Consider the following 20,173-nt stretch of genomic DNA (forward strand, 5'->3'; position numbering starts at 1 on the left):
AGCCCCATCCAGCCTGGCCTTGAATGCTTCCATGGAGGGGACGTCCGTAAGGATGAAGAAGTATGGTTTTTGTGCTGCCCAGACTTGGTGCTGACTGTATGTTTCTCACCTCGCTTCCAAAGCTAGGATCGTGGTGGTGGTGGTGTTTGGTTGTGCCTTCATTTCCCCCTCAGTGATTTACAGTAATGTGTATGTGGGATTAATGACCGCCATCTGACTGGAACCACACTGCCACCAGAGCAGAGGCATGGTTGTCAGTGCTTTAGAAACAACTTGCAAAAAGGGCAGCTGAGCTGGCCAGGAGAGAGGCTGGGGTCTAAAAGTCAGTGTTCCCCTGTATGCCTTTTGAGATTGGACATTGAGATCAGTGGGATTTAAACAGAAGGACTTTCACAGGATCATAGGATTCTTAGAGTTGGAAGTCACCTCAGAAGGCCATCTAACCCAACTCTCCTGCAATGAACAGGGGCACCACAGCTAAATCAGGTTGCTCACAGCCTAATCTAGCCTCACCTTGAACGTCTCAAGGGACAGGGCATCAACCAGTTTACTAGGCAACCTGTTCCAGTGCCTCACCACCCTCGCTGTAGAAGGTTTTTTCCCTTATCTCTAACCCGAATCTACCCTTTTGAGCTTGAAACCATTTCCCCTTGTTCTATCACCACAGACCCTGCTAAAGAGCCTGTCCCCTTCTTTCCTGTAGCTCCCCTTTAGATACCAAAAGACCACATATCAGGTGACTTCAGAGCCTTCTCTTCTCCAGGCTGAACGGCCTCAGCTCTCAGCTTGTCCTCATAGGAGAGGCGTTCCCTTTCTTGGGTCATTTTTGTGACCCTTCTCTGGATGCACTGCAACAGGGCTAAGGTCTTTGAACTTTCTAGAAATTCAAATCCTTAGATGCCACGAGATGCAAAATACCTTGGCTATTTGAAAGTTGGCAAAGGCCCTGACAACAAATGGCCACTGGTGGATATCTGTACCTAGCTGAGTCTGTCAGGTCTGTCCAACCTGAATCTTTAGAACTCTCATCTACTAACGATCCACCCTTCTCCAAACCAAGAGCAGTTGCAACAGTGATACCAACCCTATTTCTGCATATGTTATCAATGCTTGTGCTATAATAATGTTGATAATGAGTCGTGCTGTGAAGAAGAAATTCAGATAAAACTATATTTAGAACAAAAGATACATTTTAAATTGTGGAACTGTAATTAGAGGTTTTCCATTTATTTATTTTCCATTTCAAGTTTACCTTCTGGTCTAAATCATCAGAGCCTCTATTTTGAATTATAGATGCATAATTCACTAATGTGATGACTTATTTATTTTCAGAAATGAAACTGTATGGTGTAATTCATATGGATACCAATTAGGTTCAAACAGTAGCAATAAAAGGGCAATTCGTGACTCAGCTGGAACTTTAAAAATATTTTACTAAATAAATGATGAGAAAGGTACAAATTTTAGAAACTATTTCCATCTTACATTATGATATTCTTAAGAATGACAAATGGCTTCAACTTCGTATGAAAACAATACCAATTAAAATTTCCATGGTGTGAGCAAAAAGTAGTGGCAAAGTCCTACGTTGCCTGAGTGTAAGATGCCTTCCTCAGGATGCTTGCATCTGATCTTTTGCATTTTCTTGTAGGCAGCTAGGACCAAAAGGTGTCCAAAAGGGCTGAATTTCTCTTACTGTGTGCCACAGGCACAGGCTGCTTTAACATTTGGAGCAGTGTGTACAGATGACTCACAGATCTCGGATTTGACTCCTAATCCTAATGCTGCTAAGGCTGGCCCATCTTCAGTCTAGGGCTCAGTGTTTTCTTCAGTGTCTTGACACCTGGTTCTGATGCTTTGGTCCCTGATGATGGAATCCTCTGTAGGAATTTCCTATTCTCTATTATTCTCATTAACAAAGATATCAGTTTGGTTTCTTCCAAAGAGCTTGGTGCAAATGGTGGATAAAATAGCAGACTCCCCAGGAAGTCGCTCTTTCACTGGAAAAAAGAAACATGAAATTTGATCCACAAACTCCAGTACAGTGAAAAGGTCAACTTTAACAATTGCTGAATTCATATTTAAGGAATGGATTCCCAGCCAGATACAAGCCACGTGGGTGCTTGGAATTCATTACTTACCCTGCAGTTTGACTGGACAATGGAGATAGGTGTAAATCATGGTAGACTAGCTCCCAAACAGTCATACGTTTTCATCTATCTTTCTTTAGAAGACGGGTGACTTTTCTGTAGTATGAATTTATGAATTCTTACCACAGATTTATGAATACTTACCACAGATTTTTTGAATATATAGTATTAGACCACACCTTTTAAATTTAATAGCAGTTGATTCAGAAATAACCAGAAAAGTCTATAGATAAAAAATTCCTTATGAGGACTGAGAGACAATATTTAACTTAATAATTATGCCGTACTTTCTTTCTTGATTCCAGATGCATTGCATAGTTTATTTGTGAAGGCTCAAAGCCAGAAGCTCCTGAGGGCAATGAAAAACTTAAAAAGGACTCTGTGATCAGAGGACAAGAAATGTCACAGTTAGACTGGAAGAGAACAAAATCTCTTTGAGTCCCTGCGTAGAACGCATTGCAGAATCATTGCGTTATGTGGACTTTTTCTTCAGAAATCATTCATTTTTTAAGGATGTGGTTTAATAATTAGCTGGGAGAGGTATCTCGGTTCCAAGGTGGAATTTGCAGACAGGAAGAGACGCATTAGTGGAGGTGGTAGATCTACTGTTTAGGTACCGTATTAGGATTTGAAAACAAATGCATATTTCTCATCTACTTTTTGTATATGTGGTGGATAAAAAGTGGAGTCCCACTTCTTGGAAACGTCCCTCTTTATATAAACAGTTAGATACTCATTGAAATAGCAGCAGGAACCTGTTTGCTGACTGAAGTTCTTAACTCCCTGTTAAGCTAAGTGACACTCAGTTTTCATGAAAAGAAATTAAGTCAGTTGTAGAATAGAAGTACTTTTGACATTTTATATCACATCTGCTTTCATCTCTAGGAGCACATAGTCATTTGTTTTTCAGAAGACTGTCATAGGCAGTTATGCAATTAATTGTCAATCCAGGGTGCCTTCAGGAATTCTGTTCCTGTATCCTGAAGAAAAAAGGAAATTAAATTGAGAACTTATCCAAAACTGTTTGGGATGAAAAAATTATCACATATTCTGCAGTCCAAGAAGAGGACAAATAGTGAGACAAACAAGGATTCTAGCTTGATAAGAGCTAAAATCTCAAAAACTCATGGCTTAAAAAAATAGAAGGAAGCAGAGTTGTGGGCTGCACAATAACCGTGGCACTGAATTGTTTTCTTGAAAGCAGTATTCATCAATATTATAGTATTTAACCTAATTCTAGGAACATCATGTATGTATAGAGTCTTCCTTTTTTAAAGTATATTGTGTGAGACAAGTAAAGATATCTTTAAATACAGAACTTGAAACAAGCAAAGGGAAAGAAATTAAGTATCATTTACTGCCCACTCACATGCGATGTTTACCATGCTGTACATTATGTAACTAAATTGTACCTTGCTCTAAAGTGTGGATGTCCAACCTTTTGTCTTGCCTGGTTGGATGTACGTACACTACAGCATTTTCCTCTTGCACTCTTGCTCGTAAACTTGTTTATTAATAGTCTCTTTGTTATCAGACAAAGCAAACAGTGGTAAACAAAGGAGGTTTCTAAAATGCTAAGTCAGACGCATACCCAGTGCCCTCATTAATGAACATTTTCTGCCCTATGACTTTTCTTCGTTTCCTGATAAATGACAAATACCACACATTCTGTTGTTCTGTGCTGAAAAGGCTATTTCAGTAGCAAGAAAACAACAGTCTGTCCCTCCTCCCTTTATCACTAGGTCTTGTTTTACCATCTAGATTTTGAAGCTTCCAATGGCACAAAGAAGTAATAGCTGCTGTGGGGAATTATGCAATGTTTTCCAGCATATTCAGCTATTTCTCCCTTCCAGTCATTCTGCCAGGAGCAGCACTCCTTTCAGCCATATATGGCTGGGCTAGCCTCACTTTTGAGCCCATTGAAGTTGCCTCTTCATCAGCCAGAGAAGTGGGTCTGGCAGTACTGACGGGTCGTGTTCCCAAGGAGCCAAGTGTGTCACCTTGCAATGACCCCTAAACCTTCTGGATGCCTCTGCTCATAACTGCCTCTCCACAGAAACACCGCATTGCAAAATCTTCACATCAGCAGCCAGACTTCACTAGAAAATACCTTGCTGCATTCTGTGAATTTACCTCACCTTCATTAAACGTACACTTGGGCTATTTCCAAGTGTGTTTTAAGTGTCGCTTTGTAATACATTAACTCAATTCAAATATTTTAAATTTTTTTATAATCCTTTATTATTGCAGCACAATGACATTGGAATGTTTAGTGTTCTGAATGACTGATCACTCACATCTAAATGGCTTGTGCTTTCAGAGATTAATGTATGATTTGCTGCACTCTTTTCCCAAACACTGACTGGATTTTATGTGTCTTCTGATTGTCTTGTGAATTGTTCAGAAAGAACCATTCTGCATCTGCGAAGGTAATAACCTGAATCACTGTAGATTGCACAAGTGTGCTGTTGATTAAAGACAAATATTATAAAGTAATTGCAAGATATATTGCTACTTTATAACAGGCAGTAAGGGCAGCAGACTGTGTAAGAGCTATACTATTGTTCTGTTGTGTCCATTCTAGTTTGATTTGTGGCCTCCACATGATCTATGAACATAACACATTCTTTTTTTATGATTCCAAAGCTTTTCTCTCTTATCATTTCTCCTGCGGTGTTAACACAAATGCAAAAAGAAAGAAAAACTAAGAAAAGGAAATGTATAAAAACAAACTGAGTGCATTAGTTCTGCAGTTCTTCCTTTCACTAAAGTAACTACAGAACAGCAGTGTTGCAGGACATGAATCTGCAAGTTATTTAAGACAGCAATAAACCCTGAAACTGAAAAAGATATGCCCTTCCTGGGGCAACATAATAAGCAATTTTCTAAACAGGTCTTGTGATTAATTTTGTTTCTCACTGGAATAGGATATTAGACTATCCAAGCTAACATCCTGGCAGAAAAACAAATAGCTTGTGGAAGAGTCCCATTCTTAAATGAAAGGTCTAACAACTTTTAGGAAAATTCCAGTTCCTGTTATATTTGTGGAAATGAAGTGATTTTAAATTCACACAGCTATTACTCTGCCCTATGAGTTTTGAATATGGTTAAGAAGACAGGAAGAGCAGGAAATAGATGAATGACTTTTCATTTTACAGCACCATAAAAAGCTTTTAAAAGTCCATTTGATATAAAAAATAAATAAGCAACTATGTATAACAGGGCTATTCTAGCAATCTCAGCATCCCTGTAACATCACAGGCAACTCAGATTTCTTTTCTGCGGTTTTCAGTGTCCTCCAAAACACTTCGACAAAATAGTATCCTTGTAATACATTATTTTCTCCTAAACTCTGTTATGCTATTTGTAATATATATTCCATACACACATTTAATAACAAGCATACAAAAAGGGCAAGTATCCCAAATGTAAGGTCCTCATAAATTCAAATGACTGGAAATAGGCTTTACTTTGCGCTTCATTACTTCTTGCTGTCAGAATTCCACCAACAATGTCTTAGAAGATAAAACACCATATGCGTTCTGATCATTAGTGAGTCAAAGGAAGACTATATTTATTCTGCACAATCCTTCAGAGCACCATCCTCTATTGTTATATACTTCTGCTAAAAAAGAGGACTTGTTAGAAGACTCCACTTACCTTCTGGGCAGAAGAACGGGTCTCTTGGGATAATTTTTTGACTGAATGTGCTGTTTTGATGAATGTGTTTCTGTTCAGAGGAACTTTGATACAACAAAGGGATGGCCAACGCAGTTTTGATAGAGCTGAACAAAGGCAAATGACAAGTGCTGGCCCTAAGGAGAAAATAACAGCACATGCAGGGGCCAACCTCTTGGAAAGCATCTTGGCAGAAAAGAAGCTGGGAGTCCTGGTGAACATCAAGCTGATCATGAACCAGGCAAATCGTGGTGAAAGAAACCAACAGCATCCTAAGCTGCATTAGGCAGAACAGATAGTTAAGGGAAGTGATCCTTCCCTTCAGCTCAACACTGGCAAGACACATCTGGATTCCTGGGTCTAGCTCTGTTCTCCCCACTACAAGGGAGGCATAAGCTTACTGGACTGTCTAGTGAAGGGCTATTAACATGACTGAGGAACTGAAGCCTCTGTCATTTGGGGAGAGACTGAGAGAGCTGCAGGAGTGCAGCCTGGAGAAGGCAACACTCAGAGAAGTCTTATCCAATGGTGTATGAATATCTGATGAGATGTTTATTCTGCAGAAGACAAAGCTAGACTGAGCATTGTGCTCTTGGCAGCAGTTTGGACCAGAGGATCTCCAGAGGTGACTTGATTTCTAAGCTTGTCTGTGAGCCTTTTCCAGATCAGTTTCTTGCAAATGAGAGTTTTGCAGATGTTAGGATTATGGCAGTGCATCTGAAAATAGGTCTGAGACAGGTCTTGTGTTTGTACCAAAATCATATATTTTATGAGGAACTAAGTATACGTAGAAGAGACCTAGCTGCAAAACAAGTGTGTAGGCATAAGGATTAAGGAGCCAGAACTGTGAGTGGCAGCAGGGCAGGGGCCTGCCCCAGAAGCTCCATTGCTCATCTCCCAGTAGTAGCAAGCAGAGCTGGACCAGAGTTAGTGAGTGGTCTGCTATGGACCTGGCATCCCTAGGCCAGGGCTGAGTGAGCTCCATAGCAAAGGTCCCTGGAGGCCTTGGCAGGCCAGAGTGTAGCATGGCCAGGACTGGGACCTGGGGTTTCCCTCAGCCCTTCTTCTAGCCAGGGGCATAAGCCACCACTGAGGCTTCCTGGCTGTGTCCCTTACCACACCATGGCTTCCCTACCAGCAGATCCTGGCCTGAAGTACCATCAGCTCCAGATCTGGTACCCGTTCTCTGGGCAGGAGCTGCTGGGCCCTGGGGACTCCAGTCCCAGACATCTAAAGTTGTGTCCATGCTGGACTTCAGGTTAAATTAGTAATTGTTTTACAACCATCTGTGACTAGAAAGGAGCACTGAAAGAAATTTTAATGTCAGAAAACATGTGACTGTTACTGCTGGTAAAGAAATCAAGCAAAGGTCCCCGCAGTGAGGTGCTAACTCCTGCTATAAATGAGTAAACAAGTGAGTAGAGGCTTTCAGTTCACTGCACACAAGCCTGCATGAAATCAGGTTTGAGCTTCTGTATCAGCACCAGCAATGTAATCATTTGCTTTGGCTCTGAGGCTTATCCTTCTTAGTATTATAAAGAGCTAGTGAGTTACATGTATTCATTCACAGATTATTTTGAAATGCTTAGCTGTTGTTTCTGGATATCTGAGGATACTGGAGAATGAAACAGGACGACAATTCCTGTTTCTTGTACCTGAGTGTGGTCTTTCCCTAAATGTTTCCAGGTGTTTCAGTTCTTCTGCTAAGAAAAGGCAAAGCTGATGGTTCACGCTGAAAATAATTATTATTCAAATGTCTCCTTTTAATAGCTTTTCTTTTTTCTTTTTCTTTTTTCTTATTTCTAATCCTTTTCACCTATCATCACCCATTTATGGCAACAGATGTATTTCTATTGGTTGGGAGAGTCTAGAGGATCCTTATGGCTTTATCTTCTTTGTCTTCGGTGTACTGAAGTCTCTTGGCTGTACGAATCTCTCCATTTAAATCTTAGTAGCACTCTGCTTTATTAAATGGAATTCTGAACCAGATCTGATTGCTGAAACTAAATTCTCAGTGTCTTGTCTGTGAAGAGCTTTTGTACCAAATAAATGCTGCAGAAGGAGGGTATCAGGTATCTCTGGAAGGCAACCTCATCAATCTTTAATGCCACTGCATCTTTCAGGGAGGAGAAAAATGGCCATGGAGATACATGATAAAGCCATGTAATATTACATGTCTTTAATTAGCTGTTGCCATGTATGTTCCTGATGAATTAGACAGCCAGACAACTTTATCAACAGCTCCCGTGAGCAGCATGTTACACTCTGTAGTAGAGACTTTCTGATTTTGGGAGCCTCCTGCCCAGAAACTGACTTTGTGAACTTAGATTATTTTCATTTGCAGACTTCAAAACAGACAGCTGGGCTTTCCTAGCCCTTTACTGTTACATGCCGTATCCTTGGTGCAAATCTGGCGGGTTTACTGTAGCCACTTTTCTGCTGCAGTGCCAAGTCAAACCAATTTTCATAAACATTCACAGTCAGTTTTGTGAAAGAATGCTTTATTTTGCCTCTCAGCCCTGATTATTTTATAATAAGTCTCAATCAAGAGAAGTAAACAGACATTTGAATGTTTCCATCGTCGCAGTTTTATTACACTGTGTCCTATTTGTCAGCAATAATGTAACACATAAGGGCAAATTCAAATTTGACTTTCTGAAGTGGTATATGTAGAATCTCCATTAGGCAGATATTGTAAACATAAATTTCATTCCACGATTTCGTATTCAAGTTTCCGGTTAGAAATAGTTCCTCTTACTGTTTTGTGTTATTGCTCTCCTTCAAGTAATCAAACATGCTGATTATTAAATGCAAGATGGAATACACGTAAATAGGAAGTGATTTATTTTGCAGTCGGATAGTGATCTAAAGGCAATACACTTATTCTGACGTTGGAATCTTTCCAAATATGAGATCTTCATGGGAGCATTTGTTCTAAATGTTTCAGATAATATAAAATATATTAAAATTCATCTTTATAAAGTCATACCACAGCTGCGTTTGGCTAATGGTTTCAGTTTGAGTCACACAAATCCCGACTTCTGAAAACTAACTTTAAGCTGAGACTGATATCAGCTTAATATTCGTATTATTCAGAAATAAAATATAAGTGTTTGTGTTACGGGTGACTTCTGAAGTTATTGCAATGGAAGACATTAAAAATATTTTTCCATTATTCATCCTAGATTCACTTTGTGCCACGCAGTGAATATAAAGAAACCGATCTGTTTCTTCTAACCTGTCTTTAGCCTTTATACAAACAGATACCAGCACAGAAAGTTATTTTTAATTGGATTTACATGTATGCATTACACAACAGCTATTATTTTCTGTGTTGTCCTGCATGTATTTGTCCTAAAAACGTTTAGAAATCAAACTTAGGCACAGAATTAATCTCAGAGTGTTCTTAGAAATCTGTAGATCGAAGGCACTTTAGAAAAACACTTATCTAATAATACCACAAGAATAATTCTTTCTGACTTTGAGACTTAATTCTAGGGGTCAGTTCCACAGACACATGAGCTGATCGTAAAATATGATCATTGCAGGATGCAGCCCAGGGCACATCATTCTCTGTGAAGTGACACTCCTCTGTGTGATGTCACAATTGATGTCTTTACACCCCTGCAGCAGCAGTGGGAGCGGTGGCCCAGTCTCTTGTGGGACCCGCTGGAGTAGGACCCTGAGAGAGCGTTGTGTCTTTCGGGACATATTGTGTAGTGATGGAGCGGCTGAGAGCCCTTCGAGGTGAGGTCCCTCCACCTCTCCAGACACAGTGACGCTGCCGGAGCACGTGTGTGCCGCCAGTGTCTGTTTAGGATGTGCCAGCAGCACTGTCCTTGCTCTGCTGAGTGCAGCTGCCCACCATGGTTTCCCCAGCACCCCAGCAACAGGAAGGCTCTCTCTCCTGTCTCCCCGCTGACCATACATGTTCCAGCGCAGCTCACCCCACGCCATGGGGCTGGAGGAGAGTTCCTCCCAGAGCTGTCTGGATGCTCGGCCCTGGCTCCAAGCAACACCAGCAACTCTGCTCTTTCCTTCCAGGTCTCTTTGCCTGTGTGGGCTGCAAGCCCAAATGTACACGTCGCAGAGGGAGAGGCAGGGTGGCAAGCCCTGTCCCTGCCTGTGCTGCGACATCGCTGCTGCAGCGCCTCCAAGACCAGGAGGTAAGCTAGGGACATCCAACCATCAGTCCTTGCCCCGGCCCAGTGCCACGGTCCCATGGGTGCCAGGCCCCAGAAGCACATTGGCACAGCAATGGGTGGCAGCGGGTGGCTCCCCGGGAACAAGGGCAAAGCAAAACATGTCTGATCCCTGTCCCCAGGGTGACCGAGCTCAGGTGTACTACGAGCTCGAGAGTGTCCTCTGGGAAGACGATGACGGCCGCCCACCATGCGGAGTGGTGAACCGGCTGCTGGCAGAGGTGTCCCAGGACCTGACAGCAGCCCAGGTGAGAGGTCACTCCCAAAGGCAAAGGGAGCCGTCTGCCCACGCTGGTGTTCTGCTGGCGGATAGTGGTGGCTTTGCCCTCCCAAGGGAAGGTCTCAGGCAGCCTCCTGTGCTGTATGTCACCAGTGACTCTTTTTCAGGGAGTGACAGACAGTGTGAGGACGGCTGCCAGCAACGTCCTGGTGGCTCTGGCCCGGACACACTTCAGTCTGGTAATGGCCGAGCTCCAGGGACAACTGAAGGCCGCAGGGGAGATGTCCAAGGAGTTTGTGCTCATCACCCTGAGCAAACTGTTCAGTAGCTATGGTAGAGTGCCCTCAGCCTCCTGACATCAATGACAACCTGGCAAAGGGGTCTCTCCCCTCTGCATGTAATCTGCATTGAGCTGGGGGCTGCAGAGCTGCAGTCCCTCCTCCCTCACTGCTGAGGCTCTGACCGTGGATCTCTCCTTCCTCTCTGCAGCTCCACAGTGCATCTCCTACATGCGGCTGACGCTGGCTGGCCTGTGCAGTATGGTGGGCCAGGTGAAGAGCGGCCGGAGCCTGCACATCGTTTGTACTGGTGAGTGCCAGCAGCAGAGCAGGGGGGCTCGGGACAGCCCTCGCATCTCACCCTGCTGCAGAGTCTCATAGGCTCCCTTTACTCTTGTTTTTTAAAAATAATCATTCATTTTTCTTTTTTGTTTGTTTTATTTTTTTCAGTTGTGAAACAGTGGTTGGAAGGAGTCAAGGTTCACTTGTGCTCTGGAGAACGATGTTCTTGGCCTGCCACGGAGAAAGAACAGATCTACAGGAGTCTTTCCCAGCTCTTCTTCACTGTGCTGAGAAACTGGCAGGATTGCAAGGAGGAAAAGGTGAGCTCTGCTGCATTCCCAGCCCAGGGCTGCAGTGCGGACATCCATGTTGGCAGCTCTGTCTGTACCCAGTGGGCTGAGAGCAGAGGGGTGATGAGAGGGAGTGGGCTGGCTCTGCAAAGAGCCCCAAACTGGCTCTGTGCTCAGGGCTGGATCTCCCTGCTGGGAAGCAGCTGCATGTCAAGGCATTATGGCAGGGAGAGCTGGGGATAAGGGTGTCAGGAATACCTCCCTGCCCTCCAGAGCGAGCCCATCTCCTGCTGGGCATGGGGGAATGGGGAAGGGGAATGGAAAGAGAAAGCCCTCTCTGTTGGAAGGGCAGACCTTCAGTCTTTGATGTTGCACCTCTGCCATCCCTCTCCAGGACAAACAGGCCGTCCTTGAGGTTGTGGCTGCCATGATGACTGTCCTCCTGCAAGAGGAGCTGCCTCGAGAGCATGTCTGGGAGCAGCTCCTCCAGTTAGTGCAGTCGTATCAGGAGGTCCAAGACACCTGCAGGGGGAACAAGGTGAGATGTGCAGGGTTCAGTGTGGAGGTGGGGCCATGAGGGGTCAGGGGTTGCAGGGAGGAGAAGGGGAGCCCTTGGAGAAAGAAAGAATAGGTGTACAAGGGGGGTCTGAGGCTTCCTGAGCTCTTCAGTCAAGGAAGGAACAACCCAGAGAAGACAGAAGAGAGCCAGGAGTCACTGGGGCCCATCTCTCAGGGACTGGAGGCTACATTACAACCACCACCACTGCTGGGTTCTGAGTGCCTGAGGAGCTTAATGCTAACAGTCAGGGGGACCACATTCATTAGCATCTGATGGGGGAGAAGAGGGCTGCCGGGTGGGCAATGCCTGCAAACGATGCCCAGACAGACTTGGTTGAGAGCAGAGAGACTCTCTTGGTGCTGCAGGGAGAGGGGGACAAACCAGAACACTTGTGCGGGAGCTTCTCCCAGTGGATAAACCATTGGGAATCAGTTTTTCTGCTCCCAAGTGGCTAGATGTGGCTTCAGCCCTTTCTTCCTCCTGGTCTCTTGCAGAGCCTCAGTATCTTCCTGGAGGCTTTAGAGGGAGTTCAGTCCGTCATCCCCAAGGACAAGTTTCTGGCCATCACCAGCGCTGTGTTCTACCAGGTAAGGGGAGCCTATCCTTGCACCCACAGCAGTTTCCCTCCTGGCTAAGTTTCAGGAGGACTGTGGAGCTCTGAGCCTCTGATGGCTGCTCAGCCTGACCTCCTGCATACCTATGGCTGCTCCAGAGCTGTGTGTGTGCCCCCAGGGATGTTGTGGGGCAGGCTGTGTTTTGTCTGCATGTCCTCTTCCCGAGGGAGGGTGCCGAGGGAGATGAGAGCTGGCAGCACAGTTTCTTTTCCACCCTCAGTGCTGATGTGATTTTCTAAAATGGACCTTGTTCCCACAGCTCTCTGATGACACCAAGCAGCACAGTGAAGCTGACAGAGCTGAGTTGACCCACTGCATCCTGCTGCAGGGTAAGGAGAGAAGATTTGGTGATCCTTGGTGGTGCCCTGGCCAAAACCTCTCTTGCAAACCTCTGGAATGAACATGAGTTGCTTGCTAACACAGTGTGGGATTTCCTCCCCGCAGCCCGGATCTGCCCAGAGGAAACAGTCCTGTTTCTGCAGGCACAGCTGGGTGGTGAGAGGGAGGCTGGACCCAGGATGCGGGTAAGATGGTTTGGGAGAGTGTCCTCAGGCAGGGCTGGGGTGCCCAGGGAAGTGAGGGGGCCCTGACCACTTGGTTGTGATGGTTCCTGTGGAGAGAGTGGGCAGGCCTCTGTGCTGTGTAGGGAGAGCTCACCACCTGGTGCTAAGGCCTAGCCCTCACCTGAGGAGCCAAGGCTTCGCCTTTGCTCTTGTTGTCTCTGCTCATGCCCAAAGGGCTGCCCCAATGAGCAGGTGGCTTCCCTTTGACTTCTGAGCAGGAAAATCAAAGCCACAATTGACTCCTGGCAGGTGAGGAGGGCCGTTATGCACTTAGTCAGGGATCTGCTCAGTGTTAATGCCTGGAGCTGCTCAGCCTGGGATGTGGTGGGACACATCTTCAGCGAGTTCAGCCGCACCACAGAAAGAAGGGTAAGGACAGCGGGCAGCATCTTCCTTTGGAAGACCCGTGCTGCTCAGAGGCTGGCACAGAAGCACAGCTGTGGCCCATCTGAGCATCCTGAGAGGCTCCTGAGAACTGAGAGTAACCAGTGTTTCAACAACACTGTTGTGCAGGCAGCCGGAACCCTTTCTGTCCAGGAAGCCCAGGAAGAAGGAGCTCTCCAAGAGCTGTGCATGGATATCCTGGGGTCACTGGATTTCTCTGTGAGAGGGGTGACCAAAGTAAGTTGCAGTCTGCCCTGCTGCTGTTCCTTGCCTTCGCACCGCATGTTCCTCCTCCCATTCCACCACCCCAGGTCTGTCCTCCAACGTGCTCTGAAGCACACAAGGCTCGGGGAAATTCACAGAGTCCTCTTCATCTCTGAGCAGAGGCAGGAAAGCTGACATGCTCAACTGCCTCATTTCTTACAGCTCTTCTGGCCGCGGCTGCTGCTGTATGTGGTGCCAGCCCAGTACACGGGCATGCTGATCCCGATCTCCCGCTGTGTGCAAACCCTGGCTGAGAGAGGGGACCTGACAGTGCAGGAGATAGATCCAGAAGAACTGGATCCCCATTTCCTCAGCTCCATGTTTCAAGGTAGGAGCAGAAACTGCCCCAGTGAGCTCTGTTGACCCATTAGCACCCAAAAGGGACAGTGCAGGTGTGTGTGGCAGAGCGCAGCATGTCTTGGCATCTCACCCAGTACTTCTTTCTCCTCACAGGCCCGCTGCTGACTCCGCAGACACTGCTGGCACGCCTGTTGGTGAGTAGATGCTCCAGAGGCTGTTTCCACGAGCCCCAAGAAAGAAGCAGCATGGCCAAGGGTGCCAGCACCTATCTCCCCCATGAGGATGACTTTCTTTTTCCGGGCTTGCAGCACCATGGGCAAAGCTGCTGGCTGCACCTTGCCCACCAGGACTTCCCTCCTGGAGCAAACTGCTGCCCTTGCTGCAGAATTGACCCTGCTTCTCCTTGCTCTTGCTCAGGTGGTGGCAGGGAGCCCTTTTGCAGGCAGTGAACTCCAAGCCGCTGCCTTGATGCTCATGCAACACCTCTACAGCAAGATCCACAGAGCTGTGGGGGCCACGTGGGCTGCTGAGATCCCCCTGCTGCTGCGGTGCCTTGAAGGTAAAGTGCTGGTGGGGAAGAAGATGTGGAGGCAGGGAAGGGGAGGAATGAAAATAGAGCTCTGCTGCATGGCTCAGGGGAAGCATTGCCTGCGGCCCAGTGCTTGCTCTGCTGCTGTTCCCATTCCAGGGAGACAGCACTGAGGCCCAGGGACCTTTCCCCCTGGGGATCTACCCATTCCAGGACACGGATGGGCCTTTCACATCCCCTCAGACAGCAGTCTTGGAGCAGTTAGTTCTGTGTTCCTGTGGGGACCATGTTTGTGGGGAGGGATGGGTCATTGTGGAGGGGGTGCAGGTCCCAGCTTAGCAGTGCTGAGTGCCCAGACCAAGCTAGGTTTGCATCAGCTCTTTCGTGGCTTGATCCCAAGCAAGTGTCTTTTGCTTCCTGTTGCTGTGCAGGGAAAGATGAGAGCGTCCCAAGCTCTGAAGAGTGGGAGCACCGTCTGCTAAAGGTACAGCATTGCCAGAAGGCATGGTGCAGAGAAATGCTTGCCTGCCTCGAGAAGCCCCACTCCCATAAGCCACCATGGGACAGGAACAGCCTCTCAAATGCTGCTGCAAAGCAGCTGCCTGCCACTGTGGCACTGCTTCTTCCTCTTTGTCCCAAGCCCAAGGGGGGTCTTAAGAGAAAAGTGGCAGGCAGCTTGAATGGAGGGAATGCTGGGTGGAGCTGGGAGAGGGGCTGTTCTTCCAGGCACCTGTCCCCAGAAGGCTGTGGTGACTTAGGAATGTGGGAATAGGCAAGGAACATTGGCTTCTCCCATTCTCCAACAGTTCCTGAGGGCATCACTGGACACCATGGAGGATGAGGCCTGGACTAAGGGACTCAGCTGCGAGCTCAGCCAGTGGCTGAGCAGCTCTCCCAGCAGCTCTGGGGAAAAGGTGGGTTGCCCCCAGCTCTACCCAGCGGTGCAGTCGCAGGTGCCCAACTGGGGCTGTGGCTGTGGCTGGTGCTCTGCCCACATGGGCTGCTCACGCTGCTTCCCTGGCTTGTGCCCCCCAGGGGGCCTTTCCCAGCAAACTGCCCAGGGCTGGCTAAAGCTCGGCCCTGCAGCTGCTCTCAGCATCTCCCAGGGACCGTGGGTCCTTCCCACCTGGCCCTCTCCCAGCAGGTCAAGCTGTTGCCTCATCTCAGCTTCTTCCTTCCCACCCCTTCCGTTCCCATGCAGTCTTTCCTGTACAAGGCACTGGGGACAGTACTGGGAGCCTGTCAGGAAGTCCTCCACGTCCAAGAGAAGCTCCTGCAACACCTGGAGGAAGCAAACATGGAGAAGCCATCTGAGGTCCAGGTGAGCTCTCCTTCCAACCAGCTTCTGCCAGCATCCCCAGTCTGTCCCTTGGGCTGAGGGCTTCTCCTGGCCCTGCTCCGGGCCTTTTGATCTCCTCACTGCTGCCTCTTCCTTCAGGCAAAGACCAGCCTGGCCACTGTGGCTGGCTGTGCCAGCTGGTTCAGGCCTGCACCTAACACCCCTTGTTCTTTTGTGCAGGGAATGATCTCTCTTCTCAGCCATGCCGCTGAGAGCAACTTCCACACAGTCCTGGACACACTCACCATGTTTACGTCCAGGCTGTGCACAGGCCGAAATGGGAGGATTTCCAGGCAGAAGAAGGTAAAGCATTATGCGTTTCCATCTTGGCTTTTTCCTGCCTTATTTTCATGGCAGCTCCTGCCTTGGGAGCCCAGGTGCATCGTGTGGCACTGGGGGCTGTTGAGTGACTATCTCAAGGCATTTCTCCCCACACAGATGGAGCTGAACAGCACAAGAGCTTGTGACACACGCAGAGCTCTCATCCTCGCCCATGGCAGCTTGGCATTCAAAGCCTCCAAGGAACAACTGCTTGCCCATCTGGAGGGAGACATTGTGGGCAACATCCTGCTGCTCTACAGCTGCAGCTGTCGGGTGAGGGCTCAAACTATGCCAGGGTGTCTAAGTGCCCAGCTGCAGCCCCTGTGTGAGGGGGAATGCTGTGATGGGCCTTCTTCTTCCAAAGGTCCCCTGGGGAATGGTTTGTGTCCAGATGAACACCCAATCCTTCCCTTAGCGTTGCCCCCTCATGTTCCCCTTGCAGCCCTCGGCCCTTCCCACAGTTAAAAGAATGTTCTCCTCTCTTGGGCCTCAGAACTTGCAGAACAAGCTTGCGCTGCTGCAGAGCATCACTGACTTCAGCTCTGCTTTCCATGCTGTGGGTGACTCTGCCTGCTTTAATCCCTCCTTGAAGGGCAAGCTGCTGGAGATCCTGACGGTGAGTGCCTAGAGCCAGGGCTGTCTGCAGCAGAGTTTTGGGCTGTGCCATGAGGCTCGCTTCCCTGGAGGCATACAGGCCTCCCTCAGCCACATGGCTCCAGCTGGTGGGGACCTTGGGTGCTGGCAGGCAGTGGCTGGGCAGCGGGCTAGGTGCACCAGCTGTGGATCTGCTGCATCCTGCAGTGCCTCCGTGGGAAATGTGGGAGTGATGGGGCCGGTGTGTGGCAGTTGTGTCTGTCTCTGGGCTGGACAGAAGAGCTCTCGTGTGCCCCTTGCCCACTTTGACAGTGTCTCTCTGGTACTTGCAGGACTTGCTGAAGAAGTATTACTTCGGTACCCCTGTTTCTCCAGTGCCCCTCCAGGTGGTTCTGGCCCTGGAGCAGTTGAGGTAAGGGTGGGAGCCTCTGGGGTTACAAGGCAGGATGGTGGTCTCCATTTTGGGTAGCTCCCGAAGGCCTGGAGGGGCATGGGGTTGGGAGTCACTTCTACAGGGGAGATGGCTGGGCTGTTGTGCCCAGCAAAGCAGAGGCTGTGGGCAGGGAGAAAGGCCCTGGTGCTCCTGTCCCCTGGCAGGGAAGAGAAGGGAGACCTGGGATCTCCTTCCCTTCAGAGTGGAAGGTGATTCACTGCTGCCAGGGAGGAGATGGGTGCTGCTAATTCTATGATTCTATGAAGGCAGTGCTCAGCAGCACCGCCTGGGGGTGTTGGCTTTGCAGCTGTCCATTAGAAGAAACTCAGATTTCATTGGAACCAGCCTGGACAGCACTGGTAAAGGCCCTTTCTGCTTTCTCTTCCTTTTTTCCTCCTGTCAGCAAGCTGAAGCCCTATTTAGGAAGCAAGGAAATGTGTGACATTTTGTTTCTGTGCTGCAAGAACATTGTGACCCACCCTTCAGCGGAGATGATGCTGAAGATCAGGAAGTCAAAGCAAGCAGCTCAGTACCTGCAGGTAACCTGCTGTGACTTTCCCAGACATCTCTCAGTCAGAGCCCTTCCTCAGCACACACAGCCCATGCTCTGGCAGCAGCCGTGTTGCTACACCTCAATCCTCTCTTCTGCTTTCAGCTTCAGCAAACATCATTGAAAGCTCTGGGCCGGCTCATGGTGGTCCTGCTTGAGACAGAGACCACCTGTGGCTTCCTCCAGAACATAGTCCATGTGAGTACATGTGGGGCAAGGGAGAAAGCATGGTGCCTGTGGATAGCGGGGACAGAGATCTGGGGACTGAGAGGAAGATGAGAGGGGGAGAAATCTCCTGCTGACATGCCAGCTCACTGCGAGCTCAGAAACGGGCAGAGAAATGGGCCCTGCAGGGGGAAAGGCAGGAGCAGCCCCTGGCAGGCTGCAGCTGAGGAAAAGCTCCTGGGTTAGGAGGCAGGAGTGTCTGCAGAGAGTGGGGGCAGCAGTGCTGGTGCTCAGTGAGGCGGGCGGCCGCAAGGAGCCACAGGGCAGGATCTGAGGGAAAGTGCCTGGAAAGGAGGGGCTGGGAGAGGGATGGCAGGAAGGGAAAGATGTCCGCAGTGATACAGATGCTCTGCCCCACGTCCTGCAGAGAGCAATGACCTCAGACAACATGTGGGAGCGCAAGAGGGCCCTGCAGGACCTGCTCCCAGCTGCTGGCTGCTTGTGAAGAGCTTCAAGTGAGTAAAGAGCCCCACTGCATGCCCCTGGTTCCCTCCCCAGTGCCCCTGAGCTGGAAGGCAAGCACAGCAGGAGAAGCTAGGGAGAGCTGGGGCTGCCTACAGCTTTTCTTCTGCCTCTCACTCCTGCAGAGAGAAGATGCCTGCAAGCTCTTTGGCTCCTTGGTGGGGATTGCTGGCCCCTCTGACGTGTGACCCCATGCCACACATCCCGCCAGTTGGCCGTTAACCTGTCTGAGCTCCCTTCCTCCGCATCCAAGGTGAGTAGAGCAGCCCTGTGCCAGCCCTCTGCTCTCCTCCACAGCACTACCAGAGCCCTACGGGCTGGGCCCAGTTTACAGGAGGGAGAGGCACCATGTGCAGCTGCCTTCTTCTTCCACCCTGTCCTGTCTGTCCCCATGGAAAGTGGTTCTGTTTCCAGAAGCATGACTTCCCTTTTCTCCCCGTGGGCTTTCCAGCCAAGGCAACCAACAAAGTCGTCAAGACAGGAGACATCAGGAGCCTGTGTGAGGGGCTGAATGATTGCAGCACCATCTCTCAGCTCGAGACCTCATCCAAAATCTCAAGGGTAAGTGGACCCAAAAAGGGGGTGGTGCAATCTCAATGTGTAGGCTTCTGCACATCGCTCTGCTCCCCTCCAGCCTCTCACACCACTTCCAGAATGAGCTGCCACCCTGAGATCGCTTTTCTCAGCAAGTAGCAGGAGGCTCTGAGCTATGTCTGGCCTTCAGGTGCCAAGTGCAAGCAGCCGATTCCGTGACGTGTGTGTGTGGTGTGTGTGTGGTGTGACTGTGGCTGTGGACCTTTGGAGGTAGGCTTTGCATATAAGCAAACACCACGGGTGGAGAAGCTGAGAGAATGCTCAACCACCTTCCATATGACTAACAGGGTTAGAGACAGTAGGAGCGCTGTGATGGCCGCCTGAATGACCAGCAGCTAGCTGCTGAACTAAGAATGCCCTCAAGGCTGCTGTATGTGCTGAAGAGCTGCCACAGAGCAGTGATGGGATCTCTCCTGCTTCTTGTTTCTCTGCAGATTGTGTGCAGAAACTTCCCCCTGGAACGCACCATAGATTTCATGATGGCCATCAAGGACACCTTCCAGAAGGCCAAAGGAATGCGTGTGCGTGCTGCTGGGAAGTGGCTGATCACCTTTCTGCAGATGCACAGAGAGGACATCCGGCAGGACGTAAGAGCCTTTCTTCCACATGTCTTGGACTCTTGCTGTCTGTTGCACTACGCCTTGTGCCATTTACCTCTTGGTGCTAGAGAGAACACAGCCTGAGCGCAGAGCCAGGGCTTGGACAGGGTGACTGGTGTGAAATTTAGGCTTTAGGTCTTGGCATCATGTCATGGGAGCAGGGCACTGCTCATGTGCTGAATGTGCATGGTTAGGCCCTGCAGAGTCAAGGATGCAGCAAGTCGTTTTTTCTCTCCTTCCTTCAGGTGCCAATGATCCTCCACATCTTGCACAGCTGCACGTCGTCCGATCCCTTCCTGAGCCAGGCATTGGACATCCTCAGCTGCTACCATGCATAGGACACAACTTCTTCTGCCTGCTTTGAGCCCACAGGACAGGTACTGGCACTCCTGCCTTTGGTGTTGCTGCAGTCCCAGTTGTAGCTTTTCACTGTTCCTCTCAAAGTCTGAGGAGAAAATGACTCAGTCACAACTTGAAACTTTCCTTTTTTTAGCAAGATGAGGAGAAGAAGAGAGTTTTATCTTCAAGAGCCAGGAGAAGAAAGATAAGGAAAAGAAAGGGAAGAGAAAAGAGAAGAAAAAGTCAGGAGAGGAGGAAAGTGAGGGGAAGGGGAAGTGAGGGAAAGGGAGGGAGGAAGAGGAATGGAAGAGAAGGGAAGGGGAAGGGAAGAGAAGGGAAGGGAAGGGAAGGGTAGGGAAGGGAAAGGAAGAGGAGAGAAGAGGGGAGAAGAGGAGAGAGAAGAG

At 48.6% G+C, this 20,173-nt stretch overlaps 1 pseudogene; it reads left to right on the plus strand.

The window, feature by feature from the left end:
- The first annotated feature begins 9,550 nt into the window (after positions 1-9,550).
- Positions 9,551-19,801, plus strand: LOC140253738 (maestro heat-like repeat-containing protein family member 2B; annotated as a pseudogene).
- Positions 19,802-20,173: the final 372 nt, after the last annotated feature.

Source organism: Excalfactoria chinensis, chromosome 1 (genome assembly GCF_039878825.1).
Source record: "Excalfactoria chinensis isolate bCotChi1 chromosome 1, bCotChi1.hap2, whole genome shotgun sequence".
Classification (NCBI taxonomy): Eukaryota; Metazoa; Chordata; class Aves; order Galliformes; family Phasianidae; genus Excalfactoria; species Excalfactoria chinensis.